At 36.7% G+C, this 12,501-nt stretch overlaps 1 protein-coding gene across 1 annotated transcript in view; it reads left to right on the forward strand.

Annotated features, from left to right (window-relative positions):
• The window catches only part of KCNQ5 (potassium voltage-gated channel subfamily Q member 5), a 515,760-nt gene that overhangs the window by 190,444 nt on the left and 312,815 nt on the right, over positions 1–12,501 (forward strand). The window lies entirely within an intron of this gene.

A 12,501-nucleotide genomic window follows, 5' to 3' on the forward strand; every position in this document is an offset into this window, starting at 1 on the left:
AATCAATGGTATGGAATGCTTTATTCTTAGTTGTAGAAAGAAAATTTCAGTGGAACAAAAGTCACCAAATAAAGGAGATATTTGGGGTCTGGAAGGCCAACTCAGTTGTCCAATTACATCTGCCTTCACGGGGTCAACCTCAGGTATTGTGCCAGCAAGCAATGGCACTTCCCTGGTTGATAACCACTTGATTCTGGGGACTTTTTCTACCACTTCCCTTCATAGATCCATGGCAGAGAGTTTGGCTCTGGATACTATAATTTATACATACTAGTTCAGGATATAAATGCAAAACTATAAGCTTGCAAGGTAAAGACATCTGCTTAATCTGATCTAAGCATCAAAAGATATATACACTCATATATGACATTAGACACTAGTCATTCTTCCTCTGAGATTAATCATTCGACCCCCTGATTAGCCTTGTTAATGCCTGGGGGGAAAACAGATAACTATAACAAGCTAAATTTAGAAACCACAGTAATTTTTTGTGGATTAGAAATAGTGAAAGTCAGTGTCTCTCTATCAGTCTCTTCACCCCAGAAGCTACATAACATGATAGGAAATAATGAGTAAAAAGAGGTATGTTGTGCTTCTAATTAAAAAAAAAAAAAGGCTATTATTTCCTCATGTCTTGCATGTCTATCTGCTTAAATATAAACATATTTATATTAAATGTTATCTCCTGAGTGTTCCTGCTATGATCTTAAAATTTTTAAGTACTTCTGTTTTAAATACAACCCATAAAATAAACTTATATACATACACACACACACATATGTGTACATGTCTGTGTATATATTTGTATGATATATTCATGGTTAATCAGTTTGACTGTGGTGTGGCCTGCATCTGCTTGTTCCTTGTTCATTTCTTTCCCAGTATACCCTGGCTCTCCAAAGATGCTCTCATATACTCCCCTGCCCAGGAGCCAATATGTGTCCCATTCTGCCACAGGATGTCTTATGGAGGCCCTTATCAACTAGCTCCCGCTAATTTTAGTACATTCTTAAAAATCTCAGAAACCTCACGACAACAAAGAAGTTTATTTTTTGAAGTAGGATTTCATACAGCAGTTATATACATGAGCGATATTTTGGCCAAAAGCATTTTTGTAGCACTCATCACATAAAGAGGACTTCTTGGATCTGCTTGCCAGTGACTACAATCATATTAAAAGCCTCTCTCTCTCTCTCTCTCTCTCTCTCTCTCTCTCTCTCACCTCTCCCATTCATTCATTCAATACATACTTACTGAATACATTCTATGTATAAGGGACAGTGCTAGGAACTGTGAGGAGACTTTAGACTCATGAGACACATGATACATATGTTTAGAGGATATATATGTTTAGTACGAATTTCCCAGGTGAATAGTTTAGAGAATTGTGCAGATGTGATAAGGGCTCCAGGAATAAGAATGCTCTGGCTCAAAAGGATCTGAATTAGCAGTGACATCATTAAATGTAAGTAAAAGCCCTGTAAGTGGAGAAGACAGAGAGATTCTAGGGTAAGGGAAGACATAAAAAAGCATGTAAGGGGGAGAACGAGTAGATGTTTGAGAGAAGGCAAATTTTCAAGTTTATGTAAACCAGGTTTCTCTAAGACAGTGGTGGGAGACAAGGACTAGAAAGATTTGTGGGGGCACCTGCGTGGCTCAGTCGGTTAAGCATCCGACTTTGGCTCAGGTCATGATCTCATGGTTCGTGGGTTCAATCCCCGCATCGGGCTCTGTGGTGACAGCTCGGAGCCTGAAGCCTGCTTTGGATTCTGTGTCTCTCCCTCTCTGTTCCTCCTCCACTCACACTCTGTCTCTCTTTTTCTCAAAAATAAATAAAGATTAAAAAAATGTTTAAAAAAAGAAAGATTTGTAGTGGACAGATTGTGAATAATCTCAAGTGTGGGCTGAGTGACCAGATTGGTGTGTTAACTGACAAGGAGAGCCATTAAGAGGATGTGGCATGATTAAAGAGCTCCTTTAGTAGGGTTAAACTGGTGTACAGAGATGATTGAAGTGGGGCTATTGTGAAGGTGATGTGGGCATGATTTCAGGGAGACTTTCAGGGCAGGCAAAGCCTATGTGATTGTGAGGGAGGAATGCAGGGTACCAGAGAGGGAGAATTCTCAGGTGTGGATCCCAGTGGGGCCTTTAATGGAATTGGAAAATCAAGAGGGCATTCTCAATTTCCTACAAGGATTATAGGTCATCCAGAGAGAAATATCCAGCAGACAGCAGGAAAGACAGGGTCAGGATTTGAGAGAGAGTCTTCCCTAAAGGGAAAACTGGGACTCACTCCCATAGCGATTAGAACTGATGAGATTGGCAATGGATGGTATGTTTGAAAGAATGAGAATAAAGAGATTTTAATGACCAGCCCTAGCTTTTACTGCTCTACCTGTTGTAGCTGACTCTACACTAGCCCTGCTCAACTGGGGTGGGGGGATGGGGAGGATTTTGTTAAAAGTGCAGGAGGGGGAAGATGTGATGCACTGGCATCCCAAGGGTAAGAGGTGAGGAAAGCCAGTAAACATCCTACACAGGCCCACAACAAAGAGTTACCTGGTCAAAAATGTCAGTAGTGCAGAGGTTAAGAAACCCTGTTTTATATTTGCCAAAAGAAAATCCCTTCAACATCTTGTTTAGTCAGACAAACATTGTCTCCCAAATGCTTTTATCTCCTACAAGAATTTATAGGAATCCTTTCAGAAGCACATAAGCTTTTCGACAAGCCTCCCCAACTCTTCACCACATTTCCCCCATAAAAGAAAAATTAAATGCTCAACATAAGAATACCAGCTTTGGGCCAAATTATTTGCTTTCTAAAATTTTTTAATGTTTGTTTATTTTTGAGATAAAGAGAGAGAGACAGAGCGTGAGCAGGGAAGGGGCAGAGAGAGAAGGAGACACAGAATCTGAAGCAGGCTTCAGGCTCTGAGCTGTCAGCACAAAGCCCGATGCGGGGCTTGAACCCACAAACCGTGAGATCATGACCTGAGCCGAAGTCAGATGCTTAACCGACCAAGCCTCCCAGGAGACCCTGGAGCAAATTATTTACACAAAAGCGAGCCAACACTCATCTTTTTCAAGTAATTCCAACTTAACACATATATGGTAAAACTGCTGGGAGGAAAACCAGGAACACTTAGTTCACACTTAGTCATACTTGTCCAGGGTGTTCACAGATGCACATGGCAAGTAAAGAACATGTTCGTGTCCTTGAGCAGCGCTAGTCTGCCGTGGAGCCTTCTCACCCGCCTGTCGACAGCAGCAGCGATACACAAGGGCTGGCTGGGCTGTGCCTGCACTGCATTGCCCAGGTTCCTAGTGTTTCTGCACTTGCAAGTACGATTTTATTTTTGTAAGTTTCCTCAATAGATGCCTACTTAATTCATTGCAATAAAACTAGAACAAAAAGAAAATGTGAAAGAGTAAAAATATTCATGAACTCCTTGACAGGTCGTCTGTATACTTGGGATATCATTTTTGTAAGAGTGTGTGTATCTTTGGAGATCCCCATACTAAAATATTAAGAGAGTATATGTTCATTTAACTTCTAGATTATGGACGGGGGCAGGTTTTGTTTGACTCTCCCCTGGTTGGTTTCTACATGGTTTGCATTGGAATTAAATTTTAAATTAGAAACCAGAAAACAAATTTTTTTAAAGGTAACAAATTACATGGTTGTGGTTTTTTTAGGATTGCTTTTAGAAAAACCTAAATGTCCATCTATCCATAGGAAAATATAAAATAAATTGTGAAATATTCATCTGATGAAATAACTATATAGCCATTAAAAAGAATGATCTACATCCATGTTAGTCAACATCAATAGATCTCAAAAACATAAGAGTTGAATGAATGAAAGAAGCAAATTACAAAGTAGTATGTAAAATTATATTACTTGTGTAAATTTAATAAGAAATGTTAAATGATGCTGTACAGGTGTCCCTTGCTTTTTGAAAGTTCACGTTAGGCCATTTCACTTTTATGAATCTGCATTAGTACCTGTGTTTGCTAACCAATAGAAATCTAAAGAGGATTTTCACTTTCACAAAAAAAGTTGAAAAGCAAAAATAGGGTTCAGTGTTCATTTTGCCCTGAGCCCTTACAGAGGCCACACACACACAGAGCAGAGTGGCACCACCAGGCTCCTTCCCCGGGAGCTACTCTCATCATCTCAGCATCAAGCAGCCTTACCTTTGAACTATGTCTGTGACCATCTGTGCTTTATCTCAATTTATTTTGTGCATCCATTAGCAAGGTGTATCCTGAGGTAAAAGAAAAGCCCAAGAGAAATTATTTTAGGGACCTGGGAATGCTCAAAAATTTTTCCATGTAATTTTTCCATATCATTGCCTCTTCGTTTTATGCCATTTCACCTTATGAAAAGTTTCGTAGGAAGGCTCTATCTTTGGATAGCTGGGGAAACCTGTAAATGGATTATGGATGACTGGATGTAGTAAAGGCATAAAAATATAGACTGGAAAGATACATACTAATTTGCTATAGTAATTGTATCTGGTGAGGGAAGAAGAGGAATGGGCTAGGAAGAAAAAGGGACCTCAACTTGATGAAAAGTTTTGTAGTTTTATTTATGTAAGTAAAACCAAGTGAATATACAAGAAGCAAAATGACAAAACATGAAAATTTGTGAATTTAAGGGTTAGATACATGGGTGTTTGGTGTGTTTTTCTCCGTACTTTGCTGTATTTTTTAAGCGTTAGAAAAGAAAAAAAAGAACATTTCATTAAATGGGGCTTGAGTTTAGAAAAAAAGAACTGAACTGACTGCAAAATAACTACCCCAAATTAGGATAATTTGCCAAGACCTATAGTGCTCAAAAGAAGTAACACCTATTTCCATTCCTGTGAGGGGTTCAGTATTGAATATTATGGGTATTCATCCGACTCTGAAGTATGTACCTAAATAGGATAAAGATTTTGTTTTTTGAGTAAAGATTCTGAGGAGAATACCCTGAAAGAGGCTTGAAGAATATAGGAATTGATTTTTATACACTGAAAAACCTGATTCCAGATAGTATAATACTTGTCAAGGGTTTTACACAAAATTATCCCACAGAACACAAGCTGCCTCTTGATAAAAAGGGCAAGACAATTAAATTCAACCCTATTCACTTAAGGAAACTTTAGATTGGCCTTCTGCTGCAAGACCCTGCTGGCCTTGCTTCTTTTATGTGGAAATGGGATTGTTATACAGCCTGGAAGGCTAAACCAAGGCCTGTAATCTTTTCTTAAAATGCATGTGTAACTTCCGTTAACACATATCTCAAATAATACTCTGGCCTCGCTATTTTTGTTGTGTGGCTCTCAGATGGAAAACGAAAAATAACCAGGAATGTTGATTTTTCTTTAGATTCCAAGTCCCATTTGCTTTATATCATTTTCCAGCTGTCCCTCCCCCCAAAAACTGCTGAATTGAGACACTTTTGTTTTCTTGCTCTAACGTTGACCATAAATTATATAAATTTTTTGTAAGGTCACCATAATATTTTAGTCCACCTCCATTTCAAATGTGCGATACTCCCCAAACTTGGAAATATGTTCAAGTAGTATTTTTTTTCTCTTCTTTGCCAGCAGGCTACAACATAAATTATCTACAAACATTGTAGGCATAGACCTCAGTCTATCAAATTCATATCATGGTTTCTTTGCTCCCCATTACTAGCCATAGTGACTATTACTTACATATTAAAATGCTCTTTCCTGCCAAGCCTAGAAGCAGCCTCAGAATCCTTCTCAGCATTCAATTTCAGTCTGATGCTCAGTTAATCACAATTATTACCTGAGATGAAACCTCTTACTGCAGACGTAATCCACAATGTATGGACTCGCTTTCTGCCACAATCCAGCTAATAAAACATTGCTTCAACCATATTGGTTGAGACCATCTTACCCCTCTTAGTTCCTGGTAGTAGATTATCATCTGCTGTGTTGGTAGCAAAATTGACTTTCTCTTTGTAGATCACAAAACAAACATATTTTTTCATCAACAAAATTTCACTCATTTTTTTTCCCAAGCAGGAACAGAGAGTAATTTCATCAACAATGTATTGTGGTGGTAACAATTTATAATAATACATGGAGTGAATTATTATTATGTTGCAGATACTGGGCTAAGTGTCACACAAACAATCCTTCATTTTATCTTTGCAGCAACTCGATGATGTGGGTACTGTAATTATACAGATGAGAACATTGAGGTATAGAGAAAGTAGATCATTTGACCAATAATCACTGAAAGTGGCTGCATCAGTTTCAAATCCATGTGCCGTACCCTTTAACCATTATACTACACTTAGTGTGGTAGAGCCTGCTCATGCTGGCTCACAACAGCCACCTGTTGAATTTTTAGGAATTTTACAAGCTGGTTGTTAAACATGGCCATTATTAAAATTTTAATTATATAAACTTTAAAGTACATTAAAAACAAAGGTAATAAATATTCAAAGTCCATCACTTCCTAATTATTTACTACACTTTACTATTATGACTCTTAAGGTTATTTGCATTCATCGTGTCTTTAGGGTGGGAAGACTATAAAATAGTGTATTAGTGAGCTTGTGTTCCCAGCTCTACATTTAGTGCCATCACATAGGTAGCTTGAAATCAGCCACGGATAGAGAATTTATGCCACAGAAATTAGCAAATGCTACAAAGAGGGGTTTGGTTTTGTTTGTTTGAAAGACGGTTGTTAAACTGACAACCTTGGTGGTGATGTTTGTGGTTTTGTGTATTTGTTAATTTCATAGTTGTTTTTCCTTCATTGAATTCCTCACTACTAACATAATTTGGGGTGAGTTGAGCTTTTGGTGAATTTGTCTAATCAAAAAGTGAGAAGAACAATGAGCTTCATTAGCTTTAGTCTAACTGTAGGTTACTAACAAAACAGGCCTGAATTTTAAAAACAGATATATTTATTAGATGACAAGAAAGAAAGTAGAAAGTTGTGCTTAACTAATAAACTGACTATGTGACCCTTAGACAAGAATCTGAAATTTAGATTGTGTTTATTAGAGCAAAACGAGAGATTTACAAATTTGGTAGTTTATACATACCCATTTTTCTGTAAGCATAGGTGATTAATTTTGTAATCTCCAGCCACCAGCAATGTCAAATACCACTCTTCATAGCAGATAATCTGTCGTTTCAGTTTCTCAGCAAAAGATGTGAGTTTTGGAAAGCAAGGCCATGTCTTTTTATTTTTATATTTCCATTCTTCATTCTACCCTTTGTCTTTGAACAAATATGTTGCAGTTTGTAGTTGCAGATAAATGTAGAATTCATCTAGTCCTTGGATTCATAGAAGGTATTCTCTTTATCAATATTGTTGTATATTGTATTTCTTAGAAGTCTGTTAGAATTTGGAACAGAGTGAAAATTTTGTGTATTTCTGTTCTCACCTAGGATTGTCAAACAGTGTTTTAATTCACTTTATGTGAACCCTCAGTGAGCCATTTAGCACCTTTTGGGAAGCAATATGAGATAAAAATTTCAAGTTAATAAAGTTTTTTTTTAATTTTTTTAAACTTTTTAAATTTATTTTTGAGACAGAGGGAGACAGAGCATGAACGGGGGAGGGTCACAGAGAGAGGGAGATACAGAATCTGAAACAGGCTGCAGGCTCTGAGCTGTCAGCACAGAGTCCGACGCGGGGCTCTAACTCATGAATCGTGAGGTCATGACCTGAGCCAAAGTCAGACGCTTAACCGACTGAGCCAGCCCCATACTGGTTTGTTTCGAAGTTTTCTTTGCTGATATTCTATATCATTTTCTTCTTTACAAGCACATTTTGTTTTGTCAACTTATTATATAATAACCGCCTTAAAGTCCTTGTCTTACAATTCCAACATCTGGGTCATCTGGAGTTGGCATCTGTTGATCATTTTTCCCTGGAAAATGGGTCATGTTTTCCTTACTTTCTGTCAAAAATTTGGAATTATATCCTGGACATTGTGAATGTTCCATTGTAGAGATTCTGGATTCCATTATATTACTCTAAAGGGCATTGATGTGTTCGTTTTAGCAGGCAGTTGTTATGGTTAGACTCAACCTGCCAACCCTCTCACTTACATGGTGGCAGCTTAGATCACTGTTCAGATCACTTTGAATGTGTTCTGCACACGAGAGCACTTCAAGGGTTAGTAAGAGACGTAGATAGAATTTATACACACACCTAGGAGCTCCCCTTCTCAGACCCTCTCGTTTCTGAAATTTCCCCCTCACTTCCTCGTGCCTTCTTCCTTTAGTTGTCCTAGCTAAATTCAGGATAAAAGTGCAAAAATCTGAAAATCAGCTTGAGCTAGTTACTTCCTACAAATTTTTACTCCCCCTCAAAGTTTTCCTACTTTTGTTCATTCTCCAGAGTCTTCTTGTATTTTCACCAAAATTTGTAGTAATTTGCAGGAGGCTGTTAGGAGCTTGTTCTTCCACACCAGAAATGGAAACTCCTATATTGATTTTATATAAAAAACATTTTTCTGTCATTTGCCAAAACCACATTGCAATACATACAAATTTATGAAGTCTGTGATTTAAATGGCTCCCTTGAGGGTTAGGCAGTTTACAACTCTGTGTGTATGCAGCACTGATTGTGTATGTTATGCATATTGTCTTGCAAGCACACAGTTATTTTGATACAGTCATCATTAAACCTATGGGTGACTGTTCTACACAGAATCTAAGGCCATGTTTTACTTTTGTCCCATGTTATCATCTTTACCAAAAACATTCACCAGAAGACCCAGACTGTTGAGGTTTAATCCTGCTCTCAAGTAACTACAGAGAGATTTTTTCCATCATTTTCCAAGTAATCTATTGCAATACTTAATATACGATTGCCAAGAAAATCTAAATTAAATCTAGCCTATTGCCTCTATCATTGCCATGACCTGAAAGATAGATTCCACACCTCTTCACATTCCCCCTTTCCAGTCACACGGCATATTGTTCACTGGTTATTTTTTATAAAAGCATCATAATTCCCATTAGTTTTGTAAAAACACTATTTGATTGTAAACTTCTGATGATGAAGAAAAGCCCCGTACTTATTACTTAAATTGAGTAAAACTTTCTATCTAGCTTGAAAATACCTTCTTAAACTGAATTTATCTATTCTTTCAACTTTCTTTCCATGTTATGAACATGCCCCCATTCATATTCTGTCATAGATATACCAAGTCACTTCTCATCCAGAACTTTGTTACAAAATGCTTAGGATACTGAAAGAAATACCTCTAGACTCCTACATTATTTCTTGTTTTTATTCTTCCTAAAACTGTAATTGTTAAAGACTGTAGTGCCATATTTCTTACATGCTGTTTTTATTCACCATAAACCCTGAGCTCTTTCTCTGCCAATATTATACCTGATTATTCCTCAAGAACCATATGCTCCTTCTTTCAGTTAGATACATAATGCTTATTAAACATTGAATCCCAGTACTTATTTCTTAAAAGATGTAGAACTCATATGTCTATTTCTATCAATAACAGATTAATTCTATAAATTACTGCAACTATTATGAAACACTTAAGGAATATTGATATTCAAATTAAATATAGTATCAAACAAATGTACCAAAAAATGATGAAATGAAGTAACTATTAGATGGTTGGTTTTGGATCTCAAGAGGTCCCTAATTCCTATACTCCTATTGACTTTCAATTAATGCACATAAAGTACAAAAATAATTTCAATCAAATCTAGCTAAAGAATAGAATAAATAGGTACTTATCATAGGATCCCATTAACTAGAGATTTTCAAACAGCATAAAGCAATAGAGATCAGGGAAAAAGTTTTCTAGTGAGGGAGGGTCAACTCTAAGAAATAACTTTTGGAGATGATGGGACGTGGAAATAAGTAAGCCAGTATGTTGACATCATTTGTTGAAATGATTTCCGGAAAGAGATGAAACACCTTTCTGTCTTATTAAGTCCATTGTCAAGTCTCCAATGTCCATTCTACTTTAGCTCTGTCTTTAAGCAAAAACTGGAAAGTATTTTCTCTGCCTGTAGGACTAGATAGCAATAGCAGTGATAACAAGAAGAATTAACAACTGAGATTCATTGAGTGAGTACCATGTGCATACACCCATTTGTGTGGACAGTCTGTAAAGCAGTTACCATAATGCCCATTTTTCACAGAAGGAAACTGACACTCAAAGACATTATGTAATTTATCCAAGGTCACACTGATGGAAACAGCAGAAATGGGATTATAACCCCCATCTATCTAACTCTGAACCCTGAATTTGTAACTACTACATAACACAGGGAATGAGCTGATAAGAACACACTTTGTAAGCTCTCTCTGGAAAGGTTGCAATCATAGATGTGAAAATGTTTTGAAAGCCAAAGAATGCTATAGAGATGCAAGGCATTGTTCCTTCTTGTTTGCTCATTTTTCTTTGTTTTTACCCTTTTCTCTCATCACACTTGGTAAATACATGAGTCATCCTGAAAATGCGTGCTTCTCTTCGGTTTATTCATCTCTAAATCTATTCCATAATGAAACATACTCTTCAAAAGCTGAGGACAGTGTAAAGATAATAGAATTCAAATAAAATAAACCCCTATAACTCAAACTCTACATGTTAGTCTATGTTTTCTATTCATCTAATTTTTCATAACAACTAACTATAATAGGAAACAACTGGCAAACCAGGAAACATAGGAATCAACTGGTAAACCTTACTCAAGCTTTCACTTTAAAGTATTGTATAAAAGCAAAATTATAATGATAGAAGTAAAAGTCCTGTGTAAAACTCCTGCAAAGTACACAACTTAAAAAAATAAAACACATTGTAAAGCAATCGGTTCTATAGCAATAACATCCTTAACCTTTCCCTAAATTACATGAAGGTTGTGACATTTCATGGCCACTGGCACAGCTAAATATAAACAGATTATTCTGTGCCTGCTCCCTGTGCTTTCGCTGACTGACACAACAATTAAGGAAACAAATTTCCTTTGTAAATTACAGCTCCACGCAGCTTTGAGTAAGCAGAGAGTGTACATTAGAAATATTTTTAGCTTGACATGAAACTTTCCAAAAGATCCTAATTAAGCATTTAAGCCCAAGAAACTATAATTGCAACTGCCAAAATAACTGGGAAATCATACCTTTGGTGGGATCAATCTTAAACTAAAACCATTGTTTGGAAAACCTTATGGAAAAGCTGTATTATTCTTCAACATTGTCTTACTTCTAATGCTGCCCACTTTACGAGAGATTCAGGTGCATTATTTAGTTGTAGATAATACATTCAGTAAATGTGTAAGCACATACAAGTGGAAAAAAAGACTGTAAACATCAGTCCTCTGTGACCAGAAGAGAAAGCTTCCCAAATCTTGTCCTACTGAACTCTAAAGCAGAGCATCACATGCCCATCGTTTAACTGTGGACTCTGGCTGTAGAAGTTCAGCCATCAGAATCACCAGAAAAGTTCTTTTTTTTTTTTTAACATTTATTTATCTTTGAAAGATGGAGAGACAGCATGAGTGGGAGAGGAGCAGAGAGAGAAACACACACAGAATCCGAAGCATGCTCCAGGCTCTGAGCTGTCAACACAGAGCCTGACGCGGGACTCGAACCCACAGACCATAAGATCCTAACCTGACGAAGTCAGATACTTTGCTAACTGACCCAACCAGGTGTCCAGAAGAGGTCTTATTAGAACACCATCTCACTTATAATTTGATCCAAAAATGACTTAATCTTTGCAAATGTGCAGCATTTACAAAAGAATAGTAATGGAGTTTTATGCAAAATATTTCTATACAGCTCATATTTCAAATATTGTTACATGAAGGTAATATGCTTTTTATAGTTTAAATGCTAAGAGCTTTCAGAATAAAATATCGGTTGCTTTCAATGAGGATTTTTCAGGGCCATTAGCATATACTAATTTAAAATAACTGTCATCGAACTGCTATTGTCATAACAGTTCATGTTTTGGTCACGTGCAATTATGTAGATAAATCTTCTGTGGATATTTTTAGAAGATTTTCTATCCTTACATTTTTAAATAATCATGTGAAAGTGATGTTATTTATTTAATTACTATTTTTATTTGAATTTATTTAAGTTATTAATTATTATGATGATTCAGTTTAATCCCAAACCAAGAATTTTGGCAAGACAGTGAGTGGCACAAAATGAGTTGTCAGTAAAACTTTGGTGACAGCTGACATTTGTGAAGAACTTACTGTGAGTATCAAACAGTGCATGCTTACTCACTGAATCTCCCAACAACACTAATATTATACCCATTTACTCAGATGAGGAGACCGAAGTCAGGTAGTCATGTCCAAGGTGACAGTACAAAATGTCATAGTCGGATTTGAACCCAGCTAGTCTGGCTCCGGATCCTTCTCTTAATGTGTTGATGGGCAAATCTTTATTAAATTGAATGCATGAATAAATGAATGATACTCCAGCTTAGAGGAAGACATCAAACTACAATAGAATATGATGGTAAAA

Source organism: Panthera leo, chromosome B2, assembly GCF_018350215.1.
Source record: "Panthera leo isolate Ple1 chromosome B2, P.leo_Ple1_pat1.1, whole genome shotgun sequence".
Taxonomy (NCBI): domain Eukaryota; kingdom Metazoa; phylum Chordata; class Mammalia; order Carnivora; family Felidae; genus Panthera; species Panthera leo.